The sequence below is a fragment of the Rhincodon typus genome, chromosome 31 (genome assembly GCF_021869965.1).
Source record: "Rhincodon typus isolate 14 chromosome 31, sRhiTyp1.1, whole genome shotgun sequence".
NCBI classification, from domain to species: domain Eukaryota; kingdom Metazoa; phylum Chordata; class Chondrichthyes; order Orectolobiformes; family Rhincodontidae; genus Rhincodon; species Rhincodon typus.
The window spans coordinates 8995599-9020605 of record NC_063362.1 but is presented as its reverse complement, the minus strand read 5'-3'; the positions used below and the strand labels follow the sequence as shown (position 1 = coordinate 9020605).

Sequence of the window (25007 nt, the reverse complement as noted above, 5' to 3'; positions counted from 1 at the left end):
GGGAGAGAAAGGCAGGGATGGGAGAGGCTGGAGGATGTGACAGATGTGTCATTCAAATAAGCCTGTTCAAGAAGATACAAAAGATCCTATGATTGGGTGTTGGCATCTTCCAATGTATTGCCCATACATTCATCCTTTACCTAGTGACTCCTACCAGAAGCAGATTTTAACCAGCCATTGCCCTCACAATTTGCATTGGCAGAATTTCACTGATTATACTTGATTGTCTCATTGGCCTGCACCAGAAGTAGGTCAACATCTTGAAATGAGAACGGGGTCACAGCTCTTTATGGAGCTCCATTGGCCGATGCTGCCTGCCAAGCTTTAAATAGAATTTGAACTTTGAAATTGAAGAGTAGAAATTCAATTCCTAAATGGACACATTTTGTAATGTCAACACTTCCACATCCGCTAACAGGCACAGAATCTATTGATGGAATGAGTAAGAGGACATATGCATCCGATTGTTATCACACAAAAGTGTTTCACCTCATCAGTTCTACCTTCTTCCAGAAACAGTGTTCTTGAAATTTCCTCCAAACACCCAGATCTTTTTAAAAACTGAAAGAACTGTGGATGCTGATTTCTCTCTACAGATGCTACTGAGGTTTTCCAGCTGCTTCTGTTTATGATCCAGATCTTTGTGCAGATTGTTCGAAGTCTTTTACAAAGAACCTTAAAACAGTTCAACTTGATGTGGCAGAAGCCAGATTTTCCTCTGACACTGAAGACTCACTTAACATGAATGCATGCAATCCTGCATGTCTTCTCTTGTTTATGAAAAGGCAAATGATTCCCAGGGAAACCTGGAGCCAACTTAACAAAGGGCTTTTGGCAGTGTCTGGTGTTATGTGTAGGAACATGTCACACAGTGCTGAAATATACAAGGCAATGCCGTGCAGTGTGAGACACAGGCTTGATTCCTCCACTCTACTTAGTTCCCATCTCAGGTATAACGCTACAAGGAGAGAAACCCATGGACTCACATGCATGATAGCTTGTCTCCCTGTCGGCCAACCGAGAGCAGTTTTGGCTGAACCGGGACTGGGCCATCCAGATGTAAAATCAGTTGGCAAATAGCCCAGGAATGCAAGAACTGGAGCCAGGATCAACGACTCCTGTTTCCACATTCATGACCTTGAATCGTCCCCACCAGCCGATGAATTCCTTTTAAAGGTGCTCACTGTTACAAAACGGGAAGCGAGGCCGTGGGTTTGTGCACAGAAAGATCCCAAAAACAATGTGGCAATCAATGGATATTCCCAGTTCTAGATGTGCATACTGAGATAACAAGGTGTAGAGCTGGATAAACTGTACCACCCCACCAACCTCCGGATCCAATGCATCATCCGCCGACACTTCCACCATCTGCAATCCAACCCCACCACAAAGACAATGGTATCAATGTGGACTTCACAAGCTTCAAGATCTCCCCTCCCCCTAACTCATCCCAAAACCAGCCCAGCCTGTCCCTGCCTCCCTAACCTGTCCTTCCTCCCACCTATCCCCTCCTCCCACCTCAAGCCCCACCCCCACCTCCTACCTGCTAGCCTCATCCCACCCCCTTGACCTGTCCGTCCTCCCTGGACTGACCTATCCCCTCCCTAACTCCCCACCTACACTCACCTTTACTGGCTCCATCCCCGCCTCTTTGACCTGTCTGTCTCCTCTCCACCTATCTTCTCCTCTATCCATCTTCTATTCGCCTCCCCCTCTCTCCCTATTTATTTCAGAACCCCCTTCCCCTCCCCCATTTCTGAAGAAGGGTCTAGGCCCGAAACGTCAGCTTTCCTGCTCCTCTGATGCTGCTTGGCCTGCTGTGTTCATCCAGCTCTACACCTTGTTATCTCAGATTCTCCAGCATCTGCAGTTCCTGCTATCTCTAGATGTGCATACTCCCAGTTCTAGTCTAGATGTGGATACTCCCAGTTCTAGTCTAGACGGTCAAGGAATATATATTGACTGGGACACCATGAGAATGCTCCTGATTTTAGTGGCAAAGCGTTTCCTTACAGTCATTTGTGAGGACAGGTGAGGGCCATTGTTTAAAGTTTCATCTAAAAAGGTGAGCAGGCTATTTGTCAAGAAAAGTTTGCTCTGCATTTTACTAGAGTGACAGTAATTTTCTGCCTTTTCTCTCTGCCCTTTAAAACCTTCAGCTATCAATCCGCCTTTTAAATGCCTCAGGTCATACTGTAACTGTAGCCTTTTGAAACTTTGAATTCCACAATCGCAAAAGCCCTTGAAGAGTTTTTTTTTCTCTCTCTCCTCTGCATCCACACTTCTTTGCCTTTGATTAAGTTCTAAATATGCTCACTTCTTCTGGATTTCCTGAGGGCTAAGTCATACCTGACTTAAGCTGTCAATCCTATTGTTAGACAAAACACTTCAATGAATCAATGTTGTAGCCCTATCCCTGACTTGCACTCCAACAGAGCAAGGCTCTCCCTTACCAAATCATTGCTGAATTTGTGTTGTATTCAGTTTACTGTCAGTGTTCCTTTGCATTGCTGAGCCAGCCATTACAAGTGCAAATGGTAGCCATTTCAACCCTTCAGCTGTCAACAATAAAAGCTTCTATTTATTTAGCACCATTAACGTAAACATCCCAAGATGCTTTACGTGAGTATTATGAAACAAATATGACTCTGAGCCACTGATAAGGAGGTATTAGGTCAGGTGGCTAAAAGCCTTGTCGAAAAGCAAGGTTTTAGGGCATGTCTTTGAGGTGCAACGTAAGGTAGAAGAAATGGAAGGGTGTAGGGAAGGAATTCCAGAGCTTGGCCACTGGAGGAACAGACACAAACGGTGGAGCAGTTAAAATTGGGACTACTGAAGATGCCAGAATGAGTGCAGATATCTCGAGCATTGTGGAACTGGAGGCAATTAAAGAGGAAAGGAGAGAGTGTGGAGATATGAAATGATTTGAAAATAAGGATAAGAATTTTAAAGTCAACACACTGGTTTCCAGTCAAGCAGTGTTGTTTGGTGGGTACAGGGGTGATGGGTGACAGTCAAGGCAGGATTCCTGTGTGAACATCAATGGTTGATTTTATTGGATGTACAAACTCAGATGCAATGCGTGCAAGTGTGCAGGTTGAATGAGAGGAGACTTAAGCTGCTTACTGAGTCTATCCTTCCAGAGAAGACAAAAGGCACCAGGCAGTGAGGACAGTTGCAGCAGTTACTGTAGATGATTGAATATTTCATTTTCTGTTCCTCCACCAATCAGTGCGCTGGGGTTTTGATGTTATCTGAATACATCAGTCTTTTGAATTAAATGTAGCCTAGTTGCACAATAGTGACTGAGGAACCTGCATTGTTAAATAATTCTGTTAAATTAAGGAACCATGAGAATTTCAAACCATCTGGAGAACATGCTACTCATTAACTTTGCAACAAATCCAATTGCACATTTCACTCAAAACACAGTTAAAGGAAGTTACTATGAATTCAGCTCATTTTAACAATTACAAACTACAACCATAGACATAGTTTCCATGGGTTTAAGCAAAATGTTGCAGCATTACATTTATTTAAGAGGGTTTTCTTCTTTCTTCGAAATGTTCTGCTGTCCTGCCCCTCTGTCAAGGTGCTGTTTCCTCTCTGGGCTCAGTTCTAAGTGGCCATTATACCAGTGAGCTTTGTGGTGAATTTTGTCTAGCCTGTCACACTCAGGGGCATCAGGGACACTGCACAATCCTGTTCTCGCTGACAGACACTGAAGCATCTTTCTCTCTCTCACCTTTACTGAGGACTAAGGATGAGCAGAAGGCCCTCAGACTTCTTCTGCCATTCAACTGGATCATGGTTACCCACCATCTCAATTCCATCTACCCACCTTGGTTCTGCTTCTCTTACCATTCACCAAAGATCCTCAGACAGCACCTTCCAAACCCACAATCACTTCCATCTAGAAGGACAAGGGCAGCAGATATATGGGAACACCACCACCTGCAAGTTCACCTCCAAGCCACTCACCATCCTGACTTGGAAATATATCACCGTTCCTTCACTGTCACTGGGTCAAAATTCTGGAATTCCCTCCCTAATGCAATTGTGGGTCAACCCACAGCAGGAGGACTGCAGCGGTTCAAAAAGGCAGCTCACCCCCACCTTCTCAAGGGCAACTAGGGATGGGCAAGAAATGCTGGCCAGTCAGTGACGCCCGCATCCCACAAATGAATAAAAAAATACTAGCCTTGGCTATCCGTTACCTATCCATCTCAGTTTTGATATTTTCTAGCAATCCTCCTGCCTCCACTGATTGCTGAGAAAGAGGTGCATATTTCCTGTATTCTGTATGGATAAGGACTTCCTCATGTCAGCCTTAAATAGTTTAAATCTAATTTTAACATTATTCCACTTGTTCTAGATTTAGACAGATTCTCCCTATCTCTAGTATAAATCCCTTTGTTCATATCACACACTTCAATTAGATCACAATTTAATCTTAGATTCAGGGCAACGTGAAGCCTCATCTGTGCAACATGCCCTCACTTATAGCCTTTTTATCTGTTAGCTGGAGACAATCTTCTAATTTACTGGGGTATATTTAAAATCTAAAAAAAAACAATGTATTTAGATACATTGCAGTATTCATGTAACTTTACTGCATCTCTGTAAAAATAACCTTCTAAGATCACAACCAATTATCTTCAGTCATTGAGATTATATATCCATGATGGTGAGTTTTTACATGGAGGTGAAATATCATTGAAAATTTCTTTGCCAGGAGAGTGGTGAGCCTGTGGAATTCTGTGGATGTTTTCAAGAAGGTGTTAGACATAATTCTAGGGTTAAAGGGATCAAAGGAAAGCAGGAACAGAGTAGTGAGTGGGATGGTCAGCCATGGTCATATTGAATGGCAAAGCAGGCTTGAAGGGCTGAATGGCCTAGTCCTGCTCCTACTTCTAACGTTTCTTTAAAACAAACTGAGACAGAAAGACTATGTCACAAAGTACATTTGTCTCTTTCCTTTCATGTTGCAAATGAAGACATGAGAAAATAACATCTGTAAAATAACCTTAGTAAAAATTAAAGCTGTCTATAAAATGGATTGCAAAGGCACAGAGCCACAGCATCAGAAGTCCCAAAACAAATAATTCACAAAAGACAATGAAAAACACAGTCTTGCTTGCAGGCGTCCCTTAAGGCATGGACCTGCAATCAATATTAGTGGCATCATCATCAGGACACCCAACAAGGCAAAAGATTCACCACCTTCTCTCCATCCAGAGGGATAAAAGACAGCAGGAAATCTCGCTCAAAGCATCAGAGCCTTTTCAAATTGTTCCAATACTGCTGTGGCCACAAATTCCTCCAAAAGAAAATATGCACAGTAAAGAGAAAATCTTTATACTTATTGCAAGATTTATACTTATTGCAAAGTTAGCAAAAAGAGCATTTATTTTCTCTAAAAGCAAAAGACAAAAATCATTATTGTTCCACTGCACATTTTTCATTGCCTAGATTCTGTCAAGATTGGAATAAGGGTGCACTGCACTGCAGAACAAGTGTCATTACAGTGAAATGCTGTCACAACAATTTGAGAGTGCATTTGAGGGGTTGATACTAGGATTTTACAGCCTTCTGTCTGAGGATGTCTCCTTCTCTCTAAGAGGCAATGGTCAAATTCTCATTAACAGAATCACTGGAGTGTAGGTTAATAGAAGCTCTGACAGCTCCTGGAGGCAATCCACCTGTGAAGGGTTAAAGTTATCATCTGATAAACTTTAGAAATTAATTAAATGTAAAGTTGCCATAGTCTTACCAGTCCACAGGGCCACTCTCATTAAAGAGAGAGATGACTGGTGGTGGTTTAACCTGAGGGTGATCATGCCTCAAGTGAGGGGAGTGGTTGAGAAGGAGATCCTTTATAGTAACCTCAGCCATTATGGGAACTGAACCCATGCTGCTGGCATCACTCTGCATCACAAACTGACCAGCAGACCTGATCCCCCATAACTAAGTAGAAAGCTAAATAAGAAGTGAGCATATGAGGGAGCTTATGGTAAGCTATTGGTTACTAAGGAATCCTACTGTTTCTGAGAAGGGAATCACCAGTTTGAAAAGTTATCTACATTTTTCCAGTTGATGTGTAGTTACCTATTAGTTCCTGAACCCCAGGGTATGTCCACCTGCATGGCACAGGCCAACTGAAATGCATTTAAAGGTTTCACACAGATAACCGTGGCATGGACTCTTGCCCTGGTTGAACCTGCTTACTCTGGCCTTAGATATGTGGCCCAAGAGCAAACAGTGGAGAAGAGGCGAAGCCAGAAATTGGCTCCAGTCCCATCTGTACTTGCAAAGGTCTCCAAAAACAAAAATTGGAAATAAATCAAACCATCGTCTTCAGTTTCACACCTTCAGTCAAGCATTCCACATCGCAGTTTGCTCCAACTCTTGGCTCTCTTATTGGCCATCAAGCTGCAGAGTTGATAAGCTGGCTGATTCGAGTTAATCCTGAATCAGATTGCTGGTTTCAGCTGGAATTGGTCACGTTCCCATAGAACTGCAGATACAGTTTGATAGATAAGAGCAGACTTGTATGAGGCATAAATGCTGACAGATTACCTCAGGAATTTACTCCCTCTGGCTCCTCCAAGAGGATGCTCTTTGAAACCTTGTAGTCTGGTATCAAATTCCGTTTGGTATCAAATTTTGTTTGATTTACAGCTCCTGTGAATCACCATGGGACATTTTTATATTAAAGGTGCTTTACACAAGCAACTTGCTGTTGGAATGAATGAACTTACTGCATAGAAACGAGACAGTTACATTCTCTGGTTGTTACGTGGTTCTGCTTATTCAGTCATTTACTTGCTCCTTGTACGTTTTTCCTGAGCAGTCCAGGTTTTCTGCTGCAACTAGGCTCAACGAGGAAAAGTATTCATTCAGAAATTGCAAGGTTGTGAGTTAAAGTTCCATTCCATGACATTGAGGGCACTATACTTCCCAATTAAGATTGAGGGAGTGCTGCGTTTTTAACATAATTTGTCTCCTCTTGTGTAATGTCTCATGATCAATATGTCAGTGTGCCTTTAAGAGATAAGCTCATATCACTTGAAGCATGACACTCTACTGGAAAATGTTCCTCTGTTACAATCTAATATTAACCCAGACACTTGTGTGCCTGAGGAATGTAATGTTTGTACATAACAGCTCATTGTAATAAATGTCTCTTCAACATGATGTCTACGCCCAGTTTCTTACGTTATGGGAAATGACAAAAGCATTGCTGTGTCAGGTCAGAGGAAACTTACAGCATCCTGTTTACATGAGCCCAATTTTACTTCAGTAAAAACACATTCATATCAATACAGTAAATCCACTGGCTATGAAGTACTTTGGGAAATCTGAGGACATTGAAGATTTCTCTCTTTTGTCCTTCCCCTGCATTCTGAATTACAAAAATTGATCTTGACAGTTTACTGAGAAGCTTCATATGACACATATCTGCAAGTGAAGCATTCCTGTTCCTGTTTCTTATGGTCTTATTGGCGTAGGCAGGCTGCTGGAGGGAGATGCTGCTCTGCAATGAAGCTCCTTGCAAAAGTTTCCTTTTTAAGTTCTGTTTAGTTTTACACTTTTTCAGCTGTGTGTGTGACAGTCTTGAGACATGATCATTACCAAAGTAGAGAAAGACTGTCACAAGAACAACAGAAAATGGCGATTAATGGACAATAGAGAACTACAGCCAATGAAGAACAGGGCACATGACAGTTACAAAACATGGAGTTCATTCTCAAGGTTTTTGGGATGTGCACATCACTGACAAGGCCAGCATTTCTTATTCAGCGCTACTTGCCTCTAAGAATATATATTTTGGAAAAGCCAACATGTAAGTAACAATGACAACATAACCACATTGAATGGATTTGCATTGTTGGGCATACTAAGGTAAAGTCAATAACATGGAATCATTGTGCATTCTGAAGAAGAATATATGATAGATTTGCACAAGGCTTCTTTGTCTTATCAGATGCTTGAAATGACAGCATGAACGAAAAAAACAGAGTTTTGGTTCCTACATTATTCCGAAGTTGTTCTTGTGTCGATAGGAGATTGTGAACGACATCCAGTCCTGATTCTGTTTGATCTGAAAGCAACTAAATTATTCCTGGTTTTCTCATTAAATGTGAAAGACAGACCTGGCACTGGTGTCAATAAGGTCGGGAAACCCTACTATGCACTGAGGAATTGGATAGACTGGCCTGTCTTCCATGGACCAGAGGAGAATGAGGAGTAACATACTTGATAATTACCGAAAGAACTGTGGATGCTGTAAATCAGAAAAAAAAACAGAAATTGCTGGAAAAGCTCGAAACGTTAACTTTTATTTCTCTTCACAGGTGTTGCCAGACCAGGTGACATATTTGTGATATATAAGATTATGAGAAGCATAGGGTAGTGAGGAAGATCATTTCCCTTTGTGGATGAATCAGTGACCAGGAGTCATAAATGTAAGGTAAGGTTTAGAAGGGGATTTGAGGAAAATGTTTTCACCCAGAGGATAGTGAAAATCTGAAACTTACTGCCTGTGAGACAGAAACCTTCATAACATTGAAGAAGTCTTTTATTGTGCACTTGCCACGCCAAGGCATACGAAGTTATGGGCCAAGTGCTGGAAAATGGGATTAGAATAGTGACGTTGTTACTTTTGATTGCCACAGACTTGATGGGCTGAAGGGTACTTTTTTGCGCTGTTGACCTCTATGACTCGGAAGAACAACATTGCATAATGATGACACTGCTTCCCTTTGAATAGAGAACTGATATGTAGCAAGTAACATTCATGGCACAAAAGTACCAGGCTTTACCATTTACAGCAAGAGATAATCAAACTATATCTCCTCAACAGCCATCACCAAATGACTTACTATCAACATTCTGGGATTTACATTGACCAGAAAAAGAATTTGGCCAGCCACATTAGCACTGTGGCTACAACAGCAGATCAAAATATGAGAATTCACCCCCAAGTAATTCACCTCCTGTCTACTCATTGTGTGTCCACCATCTACCAGAAATAAGTCAGGAATGTGATGGAATACTCCCCATTTGCCTGGATGAGTGCAACTCCAACAACACTCGAGAAGCTCAACAGCATCTATGACAAAGCAGCCCACTTGATTGGCACCACCTCCACCAACTTCAACATTTATGCTATCCATCACTGATTTACAGTGTTGGCATAGTGTGTCTTCTACAAAATACACTGCAGTAAGCTCACCAAGGCTCTTTTGACAAATTCCAAACCCAGGGCCTATAGCATTAGAAAGGAAACAAATATATGGCAACACCACCATCTGTAAGTTCCCTTTCAAGCCATTCACCATCCTGACTTGGAACAAGACTGTTGTTCCTTCAGTGTTGCTGGGTCAAATTCCTGGAACTCTGTTCCTAACAGCATTGTGTGTTTCCCTAAACCACAAGGACTGCAGTGGTACAAGAAGCCAGCTCACCGCTATCGCATCAAGGGCAACTGGGGATCGACAATAAATGTTAGCCCAAGCAGCGATGCCCACGTTCTGTGAATAATATTTTTGAAAAAGGACAGGTTCCTTCAGAATCAGAGAAGAGTGACTGTGTTCCTATTTGCAGGTATACTCACAAGCATCAACGTTGCTAGATCAAACATTTCCATTCATTAGATGATTGTTGGGTATAGTTATTAGGGCTAAAGGGATCAAAAGATATGGAAAGAACAAGGGAAACAGGTACTGAGTTGGATGATCAGCCATGATCATATCGAATGGCAAAGCAGGCTTGAAGGGCTGAACGGTCTGCTCCTGTTTCTATTTTCTAGGTTCCTGTGATTGAAAGACTCATGCAAACTAAAAGGATTGGCAGTTAATGAACAAAGTAACATGCCCATCGTAAACTGGCTCTTGTCAATAAACTGGGAGGGAATTAAAACAATACTAATGCCAGAAAATGCTTCAACTAAAGATCACAGTGTTTCAAATCCTTAGAACGTGTAACTGAAAGGCCTTGGTACACTGCCATGTTGGATGTGAGTATTGCAATCGAAACAAATGCGGAAGGTGGTCCCATTATTACCACGGTAGCTCATTCTCTTCTTCACTCACAAAGGATGGCAAACCTCAAAAGGTGCTTCACCTTACATGCGAAAAATAGCAAAACATGAGGAAACAGGAATCAAAATAAAATTTCAGCACAAAACCATGCAGCTGTTTGCAGCAATTATTATGTGAAGTATGGCTCTTTTATCCATCCATATTGGGCATTTAGCTGTTAATGCTCTATAAATATTATTGGTCGGTGAATGAACAGTAAAAAGGAGGCGGTATAATTTTGCTCCAAGTTACTTCGTGAAAGTCTGCCAATACAATACATGTGTTGCTCTGCTACAAGCCTCAGAGACATTCTTGCATTAGCCCCTGCTGTTGCTTTGCAGAATTGCCAAGCCAGCTTTCAAATCTAATTTCCTCTCCAATTTATCATTTTATTCATCCTTCAAAACGGAGGCATGGGTGTATCCAACACCAGCAGGGATTGTAAATGCAACAGGGAATCCTGTCTATCCAGAGTGTGCTTGGATTGTTGAACTCAATACCACAGGGAGTAGCTGAGGTGAGGAGCATCGATCCACTCGAGGATGCTTGAGTAAGAATCACATGAAGGGAGAAAGGAAGAGAAGGACATCTACATGGGGATAGTAGGAACTGCCGATGCTGGAGTCAGAGATAACACAGTGTGGAGCTGGAGGAACACAGCAGGCTAGGCAGCGTCAGAGAAACAGGAAAGCTGACATTTCAGGTCTGGACCCTTCATGGGGTTGGTTCAAGGATAATGGGAGGAGGCTCATACGGACTGTAAACACCTTTGTTGAACTGAATAGCCTGTTTGTGTGCTGTGTATATATAGTAATCGCAAATATACAAAGAAAAGAGAGCATTTCAACTGTGGCACTCGAGGTAGCACTCTTGTCTCTCAACTAGAAAGTTACTGGTTCAAGTCTCATGCCAGGCCTTGAACATAAAAGTTGAGGCACACTTTAGAACAGTACTAAGGGAGTGCTGCACTGTTGGAGGTGCCTTTTTTTTCCCAACCTGAGGCCCCACCTTCTCTCTCTCTCTCGGGTAGATGTTAAAGATTCCAAGGCATTACTTCAAAAGTTGAACAAGACAGTTCTGCAGTCCTGACCAATAGATATCTCTCAATCGCCATCACAGAAACACCAATTATTTGGCCATCATTGCATTGCAGTTTTGGGCGCTTACTGTGCACATACTGGCTGTCGTGTCTCCCACTTTGCAACAGTGACTGACACTTCAGAAGTATTTCACTGGCTGTAAATTGCTTGGGCCATCATGAAAGCTGGTATATAAATGCAAGTCTGCCTTTTATGCACAGAAGAAAGCAAAGCAGGGGAATGTTACACTCCCAGAGATATCAGGAGAAACTCTGCCACATGATGTGAAGATGCACTTCAACAAAACCCAGCCAGCATCCTGGAGGCTAAAAACCAGCGTCTCTGAATTCTGAACATCCTTCAGATAGAGGCACACATTCTGCCATTGACTCATACCAATGCTTGCCGTTTAGATCATGCATTTACAGCTCACATACAATCAGCAGTGTGACGATACTGCGGCTTTAGAAGGTCATTTCGTCCTAGGTTTTTTTTGAAGAGAGATTTTAAGGCAGAGGTACCCAACAGTCTAGATTAGACAGCTTGAGAGGCCTTGGGGATTTTTTTGTAAAATTGGAACAATAGAAGCAGCCTGAATGGGTGTGGTCAAGCTCCCGCAGAACCAGTATTTTTAATTTTAGTTTTCAGTAGTTGCTGTTGGGGTCTTGAAGAAGCGGAAGATATTTTTCCCCCTCAGTTACAGCCAAAAAACTAGCGGTTCCCTGTCTGCTGCTGGAATTGCATGTGAGATAGTCTGTTTTCTGAATTTGCCTTTTGCCTCAGTTAATTAGTAATAGTTACTGAATATATTATTCTGTTAAGTTTTCCAGTAGAGTTATATTATTTCAATTTCTTCTTTCTTTTGTTGTATTTTAACTACAGTGGATGAATAAAGTGTGTTTTGCTTTAAATCCGTCAGTTGGAACAATTGAATTGCATTTAGAATGCAACACCTTACACTTGCCTTTAAAATAAGAAAAAGTCAGGATCTAGACTATCTTCTGAATATTTTGAGGGGGTTTGGTCTTGTCCATAACAGCAATACCTCACTTTCTCCTGGGTCTCTGGATATGGAGATTATCAGTTCTCAAGAATAGCCATGGAGTCTCCAAGAAGGAGGTGATGGCCCCGTACTATTATCACTAGACTATTAATCTAGAGACCTAGGTAATATTCTGGGGACAGGTGCTTGAATCCTGCTAGGGCAGATGGTGGAATTTGAATTCAATTACAAATCTGGAATTTGTGGTCTAATGGTGACAACGAAATTGTTGGGGAAAAACCCATCTGTTCATTATTGTCCTTTAGGGAAGGAAATCTGCCATCCTTTCCTGGTCTGGGTCATGTGACTCAAGACTCACATCAAAGTGGTTTACTTTTGGGCAAGTAAGGATGTACAACAAATATTGGCCTAAGCAGCGACACCCACATCCCGTGAGTTAATTTTTTTAAAAAAGTAAGATAGGTGAATAATATAGCAGCATTCTTATAAAAAGTTCAATTTTCCCTAACTTTCTTTAAATGGTTTAATTATAAAAACATGAAAGATGTAGGGGAGTGGCGGGGGGGAATTGCTGCTGTTTGGCTGATCTGGAGGAAGACCATATTTTCAGCAACATATCGAACTAACTTGGCAAATCTATCAGGATCCAATACTAGACCATTGCCTGCAGAACACACTCAGCCAGTTCATAAGGTTGTACTACAATGTCAGATTGACGACAGTACAGGTCGTGCACAGGTCACTTTGGCCTTTGTTCCAGCCATGTTTTCTGACTATCAACCAAAATCGGAATTGCTTTCCTCGACAGATTCTGTACAATTGTTCAAAATCTATTTGTGCCTCAAATGGGCTGAGAATAATGCAAAGCCATTGAACAGTATTATGCTGATAAGAATGACCCAGGCCCATGGTTCCAATACGACCAGCCCCAAATCCGGCATCAATCCAGAAAATTAAGATGCATGGGATCCATGGTGACTTGGCCACTCGGATTCAGAATTGGTTTGCCCATAGAAGGCAGAGGCTAGTAGTGGAAGGGTGTTTTTGTGGCTGGAGGCCCATGACTAGTGTTGTTCCACAGGGATCCGTACTGGGACCTCTGCTGTTTGTGATATATATAAATGACTTGGATGAAAATGTAGACAGGTGGGTTAGTAAGTTTGCAGATGACACAAAGATTAGTGGAGTTGTGGATAGTGTAGAAGGTTGTTAAAGGATACTGCGGGATTTAGATCAGTTGCAGATATGGGCAGAGAAATGGCAGATGGAGTTTATTCCGGTAAGTGTGAGGTACTGCACTTTGGGAAATGAAATGTTAGGGAAAAGTATACAATTAATGGCAGGATCCAGAATTCAAGTGTTGTATACAAGGATCTTGCAGTTCAAGTCCACAGCTCCCCAAAAGTGGCCACTCAAGTAGATAAGATGGTAAAGAAGGCATACGGCATGCCTGCCGTTATTGGTTGGAGAATTGAATACAAGAGTCAGGGTGTCAAGTGTAGCTTTATAAGACTTTGTAGGCCACACTTAGAGTATTGCATTCAGTTCTGGTCACCACATTACAGGAAGGATGTAGAGGCTTTGGACAGGGTGCAGAAGAGGTTTAACAGGATGAAGGGTCTAGGCCCGAAACGTCAGCCTTCCTGCTCCTATGATGCTGCTTGGCCTGCTGTGTTCGTCCAGCTCTACACCTTGTTATCTCTTTTAACGGGATGCTGCCTGGATTAGAGGGTATGAGTTGTAAGGAGACGCTAGAAAAACCTCAGGGTGCTTTCTCTGGAGCAGCAGAGGCTGAGGGGAGTCTATAAAGTCTTGATAGAACTATAGACTTATGAGATGCCCGGATAGGGTTGACAGTCAGAAACCTTTTCCCAGAGTTGAAACATCCAATATTAGAGGGCATGTATTTAAGGTGAGAGGGGAAAGTTCAATGGAAATGTGAGGGGCAGGTTTTTTACACAGAGAGTGGTAGCAGTCTGGAATGTGTTGCCAGGCCTAGTGGTGGAGGCAGATACAATAGGGACATCTAAGGGACTTTTAGATAAGCACATGAATACACCAGAAATGGAGGGATATGGACCAAGGGCAGGCAGAAGGGATTAGTTTAATTTTGTGTCATACTCGACACAATGTAGTGTGCCGAAGGGCCTGTTCCAGTGCTGTCCTGTTCTACATTCCATAACGCTGTAACCTATCTGCTCCAGTTTTAAAACGTCATGATGTTGTTGGGGAAGGGTAAGCTGGGGAAATAGGGAAAGGGCAGGGAAGAGAAACACAGCTTAAAGCAACCCATTTATTTATTAACGCCCTGTCAACTAATTTCTTTAGCCCCCCTCTTGCTTTGCCTAGCAAAGTGTCACTTGGGGGCATGATATTAAGCTGTTGACTGCAAATTATTCCATTTCAGAGTCTGTGTTTGAAGAGAAAAGGTCACATGAATACTGTATGAGAGCTGGCTGTTTGTCGCCATGGTGATAAGTGAGGCCTAATATCCAGCTGAGACCTTCATCTGCTTCCATTTACCCAGGGGGGTTACGAATTGTTACACAGTGACAGCTTAAAATAACACACCCAATCAAAGTATGTGATATTTAAATTGTAGGGCCCCCAATACTAGTGGGGATGAAGCTAATGGAGTGGTAAGGAGGGGCGTAACTGGGGACGCCCAGCTAAGTTTAACAGCAGGGCCTCATTCAATTTTGTTTCTTCGGCTTCGTAGCCTGTCAGGTGGCATGGCACATGCAGAAATGCTGCTGCCCAAGGTGTGCACAGGAATTTTTAAAAAATCCATTCATGGGAAGATGGCATGGCTGGCTAGGCCAGCATTTATTATCCATCCCTAATTGCCCAGACGGAAGCCAAAAGTCACCCATTTTGCTCTGGGTCTGGAGTCACATGTAGGCCAGACCAGGTAAAGATGGCAGTTTCAACACAGTGTGGAGCTGGAGGAACACAGCAGGCCAGGCAGCATCAGAGGAGCAGGAAAGTCGACGTTTCGAGACGGGACCCTTCGTCAACTCTCCTGTTCCTCTGATGCTGCCTGACCTGCTGTGTTCCTCTGGCTCCATACTGTGTTGACTCTGACCCCAGCATCTGCAGTTCTTGCTATCAAAGATGGCAGTTTCCTTCCCTAAAGGGCATTAGTGAATCAGAAGGGTTCGATCAACAATGGTTTCCTGGTCATCTGTTAATTCCAGAATTTTTTTATACTGAATTCAGTGGCACGGTAGCTCAGCGGTTAGTATTGCTGCCTTACAGCACCGGGGACCTGGGTTTGATTCTATCCTTGGGTGACTGTGTGGAGTTTGCATGTTCTCCCTGTGTCTGTGTGGGTTCCCTCTGGGTACTCTGGTTTCCTTCCACAGTCCAAAGATGTGCAGACCAGGTGGGGTTAGCCGTGGGAAATGCAGGGTTTCAGGAATGGAGTTTTTTTTTGGGGGGGGTGGGGGTGGGGGTGGGGCTGGAGGGGTGGTGGTCGGATTGAGGGTCAGTATGGACTCAATGGGCTGAATGGCCTACTTCAACAGTGTAGAGTTCTATTCTAAACTCTGCCATCTGCCGTGGTAGGATTCGAATCCAGATTCTGCGAACCTTACCCAGGTTTCGGATTAACATTCCAGCAATAATATCACTGGGCCATTACTTTCCCCCCATAAGGAGGACTACAGAGTGGGTCAGGAAGCAGGTTTGCTTGAGGGCTCAGAGGGTGGGGAATTGGGGTCGCTCCTGCTTTGCTGACTGACAAGCCTTGGTGGAAAGGCTGGATCTGGCCAGTCAGCCTCCCCTCAGCTCCTGGGTTTCCGCAGCATTGGAAAATGGCCCACACTTAAAAAAAAGAAATCATTTGCCTCATCTGCAAAGGAACAACCTCTGATGGGATGGGGAAAAGGCTGGTCGCTGAACTAAACCCCCACAATTAAAACTGCAATTCGGTGCTTTAGAGGTGGGTTAGGTTTAAAGCTTGAAATTTTAACCTGGCCCTTAATCTTCTGTTACTTTTATCAGGGGAGCTTAAATTATCCCTTAAATGTTCTTTCTTATTTTCATTGTGCCAAATGATTTTGGATGTGATGTGTTTTAGATGGGTTTAATTCTACTCTAAAGCAGCTTGGCAGTCCAGTGTTAATTTTTTCTTCTTATATGCTACTGACAACTTTATTTTCCCTGGTGGCATCACGTTTTAGCCGAGACTGACTATAGAAATACGCTAATTTAGATACTACTGCAGTCTTAATTAGCCATGAGTGAATAGGTTGTCGCTGAATGGAAGCTCAATATGAAGCCAAAAGAGAGAGAGTGAGAGAGAGAGGGATAGAATATCCACACAAGGGCAAAATGTAACTCTGAATTTGATTTGCTAGACACACATCCACATATATTTGAACACACAAGCACATACATTTACACACACTCAGGTCCATGCACAGACAAACACACATGGGTGCACTCTCACACAGACACAGACACAGACTCACACAAATGCTCACTCTAATACAGATGCGCACACATTACTCTCATTACACACATTACTCTAGTACATAGAGTCACAGAGTCACACAACATGGAAACAGGCCCTTCGGTCCCACTCGTCCATGCTGACCAGATATCCTAAATTAATGCAGTCCCATTTGCCAGAAATTTCCAGCATATCCCTCTAAACCCTTCCTATTCATATACCTACCCTTTAAAATGTTGTAATTGTACCAGCCTCCGCCACTTCCTCTGGCAGGTCATTCCATACACGCACCACTCTCTGCATGAAAAAGTTGCCCCTTAGGTCCCATTTAAATCTTTCCCCTTTCACCTTAAACCTATGCCCTCTAGTTTTGGACTTCCCTACTCTGGAAAAAGACCTTGGCTATTCACCCTATCCATGTCCTTCACGATTTTATAAACCCCTATAAGGTTACCCCTCAGCCTCCGACGCTCCAGGGAAAGTAGCCCCAGCCTTAACTTCTCCCTATTGCTCAAACTCTCCGACCCTGGTAACATCCTTGTAAATTATAGACCTAGACACACACTCACACATACACACATTCCAATACACAGACACACACATACAGCTCATGGCTATTACATGGATTCAAGTCTTCAAGTGAAATCTACTGCTCTTGAGTTTTCTTGAGGCTGTCGAGATTTCAGTCTTTGTCAATCTGTTGTTGCAGTATGATTTAAGAAGCACTTGACTTCCCATTCATTCACACCTCAAGTTTGCAGCTACTGGACTTAGCCATTCACAACAACCTCATCTCTACGTAGTTGCTGGTAGAGAGAGAAAGAGACAGAGGAAGCGGATGAGAGATAGATTGTGCTGTATGCGCCTTTGTATGTTTTTAATATCTGTATAAACCTCAGAATTAAGTGCAACAGGACACCTTAGTTAAGTCAGCCAGCTCGAGACACTTCATAATATTATATCCACTTTGAATTCTGTTGTGCTTGTGTCAGCCTTTATCAGATGAAATTCCTCAGTCTTTGATTTACAGCAAAGCATTTTCTTCGCATCAGTCTTAATGTGGAACAGTTTATTTTTCCATTCCTTTCAATTCTGTACTTTATTGAAGGAAATATGAACTCCTCCTGGAATACCTAAAAATCCTCCAAGCAAGTCATTAATGTACAAAAATGACTCGTGGTATAGAATATAATTGTCACTTTAGACAAATTAGTCCTGAAACGTACTTTTTACTAAGACAACATATTCACAAGTCTGTATTAGGACTGGTAATCTCATTTGTCTCTCAGTGCTATTGCATATGTAATGTATGATAATATATCATGTAACATGTGATTATGTCACATGTTCATACCATGCTCCATGCAGCCTTGGTCACATCTAGGATAAGTAGAAGCCTTCAACTGGAGGCAAAAACACATTGAAGACGAGACTTAGTTACAGTTTAAAATGACCCATTCATGCTTTTATCTGCAGTCGATTGAAGTGCATAGAAAAGACATGAGTGGCAGAATGTGTTCTTGGGAGCTAATCAGACAACTACGGAAATCGTTTTCCAGTCAGCAAGATCCCACGAGCAGTAAAGGGATGAACAAACAGATCATCTTTTTTCTTATGTTGTTGACTGTAGGAGGAATGTCAAGTTAGGAGAAGCTCTTTGAAGAATATCCACAGGAAAGGACAGAGGAGGAAATGGAGTAACATAGAATTATGGGACTATTATAGTGCAGAAGGAGGCCCTTCAGCCCATCATGCCTGCAGCAGCTCTGTTGTCGAGTGCCAATCTCTTACTTTCTCCCCAAGTATCTGATATCCACAGATAATATGGACATCTGAAGGATGATAGCCACTTTAATTGAAAAATGGACATTACTTTGGATGCTGTGACCTTGGTTTAGCATCCAAGGTTGGATATTGAGAAGGAATAATTAGACTCAATCTGTATCTCAGGTTTGCAACAATACATCTCTCTCTCAGGACTTCACTGGTGTAGCAGTTCAGATGAGTTCTCCAGCGGAAATTTACATGAAAGATCTCTGATCAGAGACCACAATCCTATCATAGAATCCCTTCAGTGCAGAAAGACACCATTCAATCCACACCAACCCTCTGGACAACATCCCACCAAGAGCAATGCCATCCCCTCCCCACTATCCCTGCAAGCCTGCATTAACCATGAGTAATCCACTTAGCCTGCACATTCCTGGGCAATTTAGCATGGTCAATCCACCTAAGCTGCACATCTTTGGACTGTGGGAGGAAACCAGAGCACCCAGCAGAAACAGGAAAATATGCAAACTCTACACAGACAGTGACACAAGACTGGAATTGAACCCGGGTCCCTAGCGCTGTAAGGCAGCAGTGCTAACCACTGAGTCAGCATGCTCCCAACACCCTAAAAACTGAGCAAAAGATTAGTGGATTGTGAGAATAATTTGCACTGTGAATTTCCAGGATAGCCATCCATGGAAGCATAAATGTGGAGGTATTTTCTTGTAATTTTGTTAATAGCCCATTTTGCTTTTGATTGGTCACTGATTCTTTGTTTACAGAGTTTTAAGGACCCCCAAACTGAATATTTTTAAGTGATCTTTCCCCTCGATGTTTCATATTGTTTGCGTGCATGATATCACTAACAATTAGGTGACCATTTTCAGGCAGACTGTTCTTGCAAAGGAACTGGAGATGAAATTTTATTAGCAGTGGCTGAATGTTAAACATATTATTGTTTAAGAGCCTCACTTATTCTTTTCTTTATTCGATCTTGGATTAGAAAGAACCTTAAAACAAGTCCACAGTGTCCAAAATAATGCCTGTTCATCAACTAAAATGCTGCATTGTTTCTGAAAGATTTAAGTCTGGCTGCACTGAAATGAGGCCAAAGTGAACAAAAGACATCATGAGAAATGGTTCTTGCATCTGCCAAAATAACACAGGGGAAAAAAATCCTCAACTGAAAAAGAAAACGTACCTCAGACTATTGCCTTAGGCTCCATTTTTATACAGAGATAAATCTCAATGTTTTGACATTTCCAATCTTTGTATCTCATGTATTTTTGATCTTTCAATAAGTGAATATCAGCCAACCAGGACACCAGCACTGAGACATTGAGGTGTTAGCAGCAGATTTATGAATCCTTTCAGTTGTCAACTTAAACAGAAACAAGATTTCTTTCCCCTCTTCTTTTCCAACAATGTTCTCAGCTCCTGGACATGTTGTCTCCTCAGTGAAATCCAGACACAAGTTGCTGTCTTCCCTGAGTATCATAGTTAACATTAAGCCCCAGGAGTGAAAGCTGCTTGGCTATCTGCCCTTTGACCTTCTGGAAAATCTCTCCCCACACTCTCCTTTCTAACAAGGGGCAGCATGGTGGTTCAGTAGTTAGACCTGCTGCCTCACAGCGCCAGGGACCTGTGTTCAATTCCACCCTCGGGCGACTGTCTGTGTGCAGTTTGCACGTTCTCCCCGTGTCTGCGTGGATTTACTCTGGGTGCTCCAGTTTCCTCCCACAGTCCAAAGATGTGCAGGTTAGGGTGGATTAGCCATGCTAAATTGCCCGTAGTGTTCAGGGATGTGCAGGCTAGGTGGGTTAACCATGAGGAATGCAGGGCTACAGGGTTGGGGTTGGGTCACTCTTCAGAGGGTTGCTGTTGACTCAATGGGCCAAATGGCCTGCTCCCACACTGTAGAGGTTCCATTATTCCTCTATGAACAAAGACACCTGGTCACTGACAGACACAGGAACCAGGTCACATCACAGGCCAAGGGTTCAAACCTTGAATTTGTTAAAAAATTCATCCATGGGATGTGGGCATCGCTGGCTGACCCAGCATTTATTGCTCATCTGTCACTGCCCTTGAACTGAGTGCCTTGCTTGGCTATTTCAGATGGTAATTATGAGTCAGCCATGACGCTGTGCTTCTGGAGTCACAGTCCAGACCAAACCAGACTAGGGAAGTGTCTTAGTTAAACAGATGGCTATTTATGACAATCGACATGGTTATCGTTAGACTATATTACATTATTTTATTGAATTCAAATTTCACTGTCTGCCATGAGCATTGTCCCAGATCATTAGTTTGGCACTCTGGATTACCGGCCCAGTGACATTACCGCTACATCACAACCTCCCCAATTGATCTTGAGCGATTCAGGCCCTTACTGTCTAGTCTCGCTGAACCTTTGTGAGTTCTCCAAGGCAGACAATGAAAACTTGCTGGAACATTTGTAACCAACCAACAATGCAGTGGATACAACCGACCACTGCCATGATGATGAATGCACAATGACTCAGGGCTGGATTGGAAAGCCAGGCGAGAGCCCTCCTAGGCTGAACCAGGGAACCCCAAGCTGGTTTAATGTCATTGCTCTGTTAACTGGCTCGACATGTAACTTCTGCCTCCATCCCACCAAAAACAATCCAGGAGGAAGCCTTACCTCGAAGAGCTGCTGGCCAATCAGACATTGTCACAGCGACGCCACCAGGAGCAGTGGCCACTGCTGGGATTGCAGATATTCTGAAGCATTAAGGAACCATGGAGACAGATTAGGCAGAAAGTCCAGGGTGAGGGGGTCCAATGTTGAAAAATGGAGTTCCTGAACTACAGTTAATCCTGCCCCGCATTCCCACCCCAACCTGATCCACCTGCACTCACCTGGCCAAAACAAAGCATTTGAGAGAAAATATACCCATCTCTCCTTGACATTCAATGGTATTACCATCACAGAATCCCTCACTACTAACCCTGGGGGTTACCATTGAGCAGAAACTGAACTGAACTAGCCATGTAAATATTATGGCTACAACAGCAGGTCAGAGGTCAGCAGCAATTAACTCACCTCCTGACTCTCCAAAGTCTGTCCACCATCTACAAAATATAGGTCAAGAGTGTTATTTAACACTTATCTGGATGAGTGCAGACTCCAACAACCCGCAAGAAGCTCACAGCCTGCTTCATTGGCACCGCATTCACCACCTTCCAACACTCAACACCCTCCATCTCCAGACGTGGAGGCGCCAGTGTTGGACCTAAAGTGGACAAAGTCAGAAGTCACATGACACCAGGTTATAGTCCTAGAGGTTTATTTGAAATCACAAGCTTTTGGAGTGCTGCTCCTTCGTCAAGCAAAGTGCCCTTCTCCAGAGTACAGGGCAGCAGCACATACCTCTCCAATGCACAGCATTAACTCACTAAGGTTCCTTCGTTAGTACCTTTCAAACTCATGGTCTATACCATTTAGAAAGGTAGCAGATACATGGGGCCACCATCACTACAAGCGCCCCTCCAAGCCACTCATTATCCTGACTCGCAGCTCTATCATCATTCCTTCACTGTTGCCCTCCCTAACAGCACTGTGGATGTACCAACATCACATGGGCTACAGCAGTTCAAGAAGGCAGGGATAAGGATGAACAATAAATGCCTCCAGTGACATCCACATCATGTGAAAGATATTTTTAAAAACCTACAAACAGCCACTTTCAGTTGAGGAGGGACTTTGAAGATTATTCAGAACATTTACGGCTGTAAGCTGCCTCAGTGAAAGTTTGTTATTTTTGAAAATGTCCATGCTCTGTGTATTTGGCTAAAAGTTTGTATTGGTCATTCAAAGCTGAGAAAGTCTACGATCACACGTGTGTGGGGGATCACTGCAAAGTTTGTAACTCACAGGACATAAGCTGAGAAAGAAATGCAATTATGTCAAAACTGATGGGATTTTCCTTTGCCATTTGCAAATGTTTAAACTCCCCTAAATTTCTCGCCAGCTCCTGAAGTAAAGCCAAGAGGACAGAGAACAGTAATGAAAAGATGTATTCCCCTCTTCTACTCCAGCTGTGATACCCTACCTTACAAACAAAATGTTTCCAAGACTCAATTCCCCAGTTTGCATTGAATCAGCAGAACCACAGAAACCAATGGACATGATAATTATGAGGATCTTTTTGAGTTTCTGGCTGGATACATGAAAAATCGAGGAAATTGCACATGCTTTCAGGGTTCCCATTGCCCATTGTAACCCAGTAACTCTTACTGAAAGGTTCGCAAGTGTTGGAAATTGAATCAGGATCGGATTAGTTTCAGCTGCAGTGTTCTTCATTGTAGATTACTCATCCAGGCTTGTATGTAAAGAATTACCTCTCAAATCCCCCAGAGTCAGTCACTGAGAAGTGAAGCAGGCAACCAGCTGGACGTTGCTTAATAAGTCAGAAATATTTCCCTTGTGCAGTCCACACTGACTGCTGTAATCGGCCCAGTGCGCTTGTGTGTTGGAACGAGTGATTATAATTTGTTTCTGACCTCTTGCATGTCTCCAATTTCAATTGCTACACCAATGACAGCCTGGTATTCGGCTGCCAAAGTCCTCAGACCTGGTCTTCCTTTCCTGAAGCCCTCTCCATCACACTGTCTGTCTTTAAATACTCCTTAAAACCCACATCTTTGACAAACTTTGTTCACCCTGTCCTATTATCACCTTTCATTCATCCACGAGATGCAGGTTATTTTGGCTGGGCCAGTATTTATTGCCTGATTCCCCAGAGGGTGGTTCAGAGTCGACCACATTGCTGAGGGTCTGGGTCAGCGACACAGTTTGTCAATTTCACTCTAGTGAAACACCTTTTGCCTTGTTAAGGTTGATAGAGAGTCAAAGGGGAAAAGATGCTTTCATTAAAAAAAACAGATTTTATTTAACCTGGAAGCACAGAGAGAGGCCAAATAACTTAAATCAACTAAACCAGTTAAATTGAGGCAACTGCCTCCCCAAAACCAAAATTATGTCAACTCCCTCTCCATTTCTAACAGTTGGTTAGTCCAATTACCCAATCAAACTATCATTTGTGTCACATCAGTGAAGAACAGTTTTACTTCAAGCAAGTAATCAAAGTTGTCAGTTGAAAGCATTTTTGCAAAAGCAAGAAAATTAGATCCATCAGAAATGGTCAATTAATCTGAGAAATATGTAAAAGAGTTTCCAGATTTCATTAAATCAGAAAGATCCGGATGTCAGACATTTATTTCAAACAGTGAGGACTCTCATTCCCATCTGCCTGGATGTACAAATCTCACATCCAATTTTCTCCTCCCAGTATCTCATTCCTCATACATTTTCTTCAAGCACTCAGGCAGTTGGTATATAGAGAAAACAGGTCACAGTTAACAGTCTGAGAGTGTGTTAATGAGCTGCATGATCAAATGCTGTTAAAATTGCAGATCGACATGCAACAGGTGTCTCAGTGGTTAGCACTGCTGCCTCACAGCACCAGGGACCCGGGTTTGATTCCACCCTCAGGCAACTGTCTGGAGTTTGCACATTCTCCCCGTGTCTGCGTGGGTTTCCTCCGGGTGCTCTGGTTTCCTCCCACGGTCCAGAGATGTGCAGGTTAGGTGAATTGGCCGTGCTAAACTGCCCGTAGTGTCCGGGCTGTGTAAATTTAGTGGACTAGCCATGGAAAATCCAGGGTTATAGGGGAATGGTTTTGGGTGGGATGCTCTTCGGAGGGGCTGTGTGGACTTGATGGGCCAATTGGCCTGTTTCTACACTGTAGGGGTTCAATGATTCTGCTGAAATAGGGGCGTACTGGTCAGCGATAGAGAAATGCACCAACCTCTCCCACCCATGCTGCCTCTTGCCACAATGACAGCAGCATTTAAAAGAGCCACAAAGATTAACCAAGCTGAGGACTTGCCTGAGACTCTTGTGGCATTGAGTTCTTGGTGTTAATGGCAGCTTAGCAGGTAGCACTTTTGGTATTTGAGTCAGCAGATGGTTGGCTCAAAATTCACTCCAGAAACTTGAGCACACATTCTGGGCTGACACTCGTGTGCGATACTGAGAGAGTGTTGTATTGTCAGAGGTGCCATCTTTCCATTAAACCAAGACCACTCAATTTGATACAAGGAGGTACTCTGAAGAACTCAGAGGTGTTCATTCCACATCCAGGCCAATACTTATCCCTCAGCCAACGTTACTAAAACAAATTGGCTGCTGTTATGGACCAGACCAAACCCCCTCAAAAATATTAAGAAGGTAACCTAGACCCTAACCTTTTCTTATTTTAAAGGCAGGTGCCAGGCGTTGCATTCCGATACAATTCAGTTGGTCAAACGACCAGTCCTGAAGCAAAACACACTTTATTCATACACTATAGTTAAAATACTACAAAAGAAGGAAGAAATTGGAATAATTTAATTCTACTGGAAAAGTTAACAGAATAGGAGATTATTTAACCACTAAACGGTAACTGTTCCAGTACAGTAACATCCAATAAATACACCCTTGGCAAAAGCAAATTCAGTAAAATCAACTGAGATAACAAGGTGTAGAGCTGGATGAACACAGCAGGCCAAGCAGCATCAGAGGAGCAGGAAAGCTGACGTTTCGG

The 25007-nt window shown here is 42.9% G+C and overlaps 1 protein-coding gene across 2 annotated transcripts in view; it reads right to left on the bottom strand.

The window, feature by feature from the left end:
• agrn (agrin) overlaps window positions 1-25007 on the bottom strand; it is a 503633-nt gene that overhangs the window by 176681 nt on the left and 301945 nt on the right. The gene's annotated exons all lie outside the window — the stretch shown is intronic.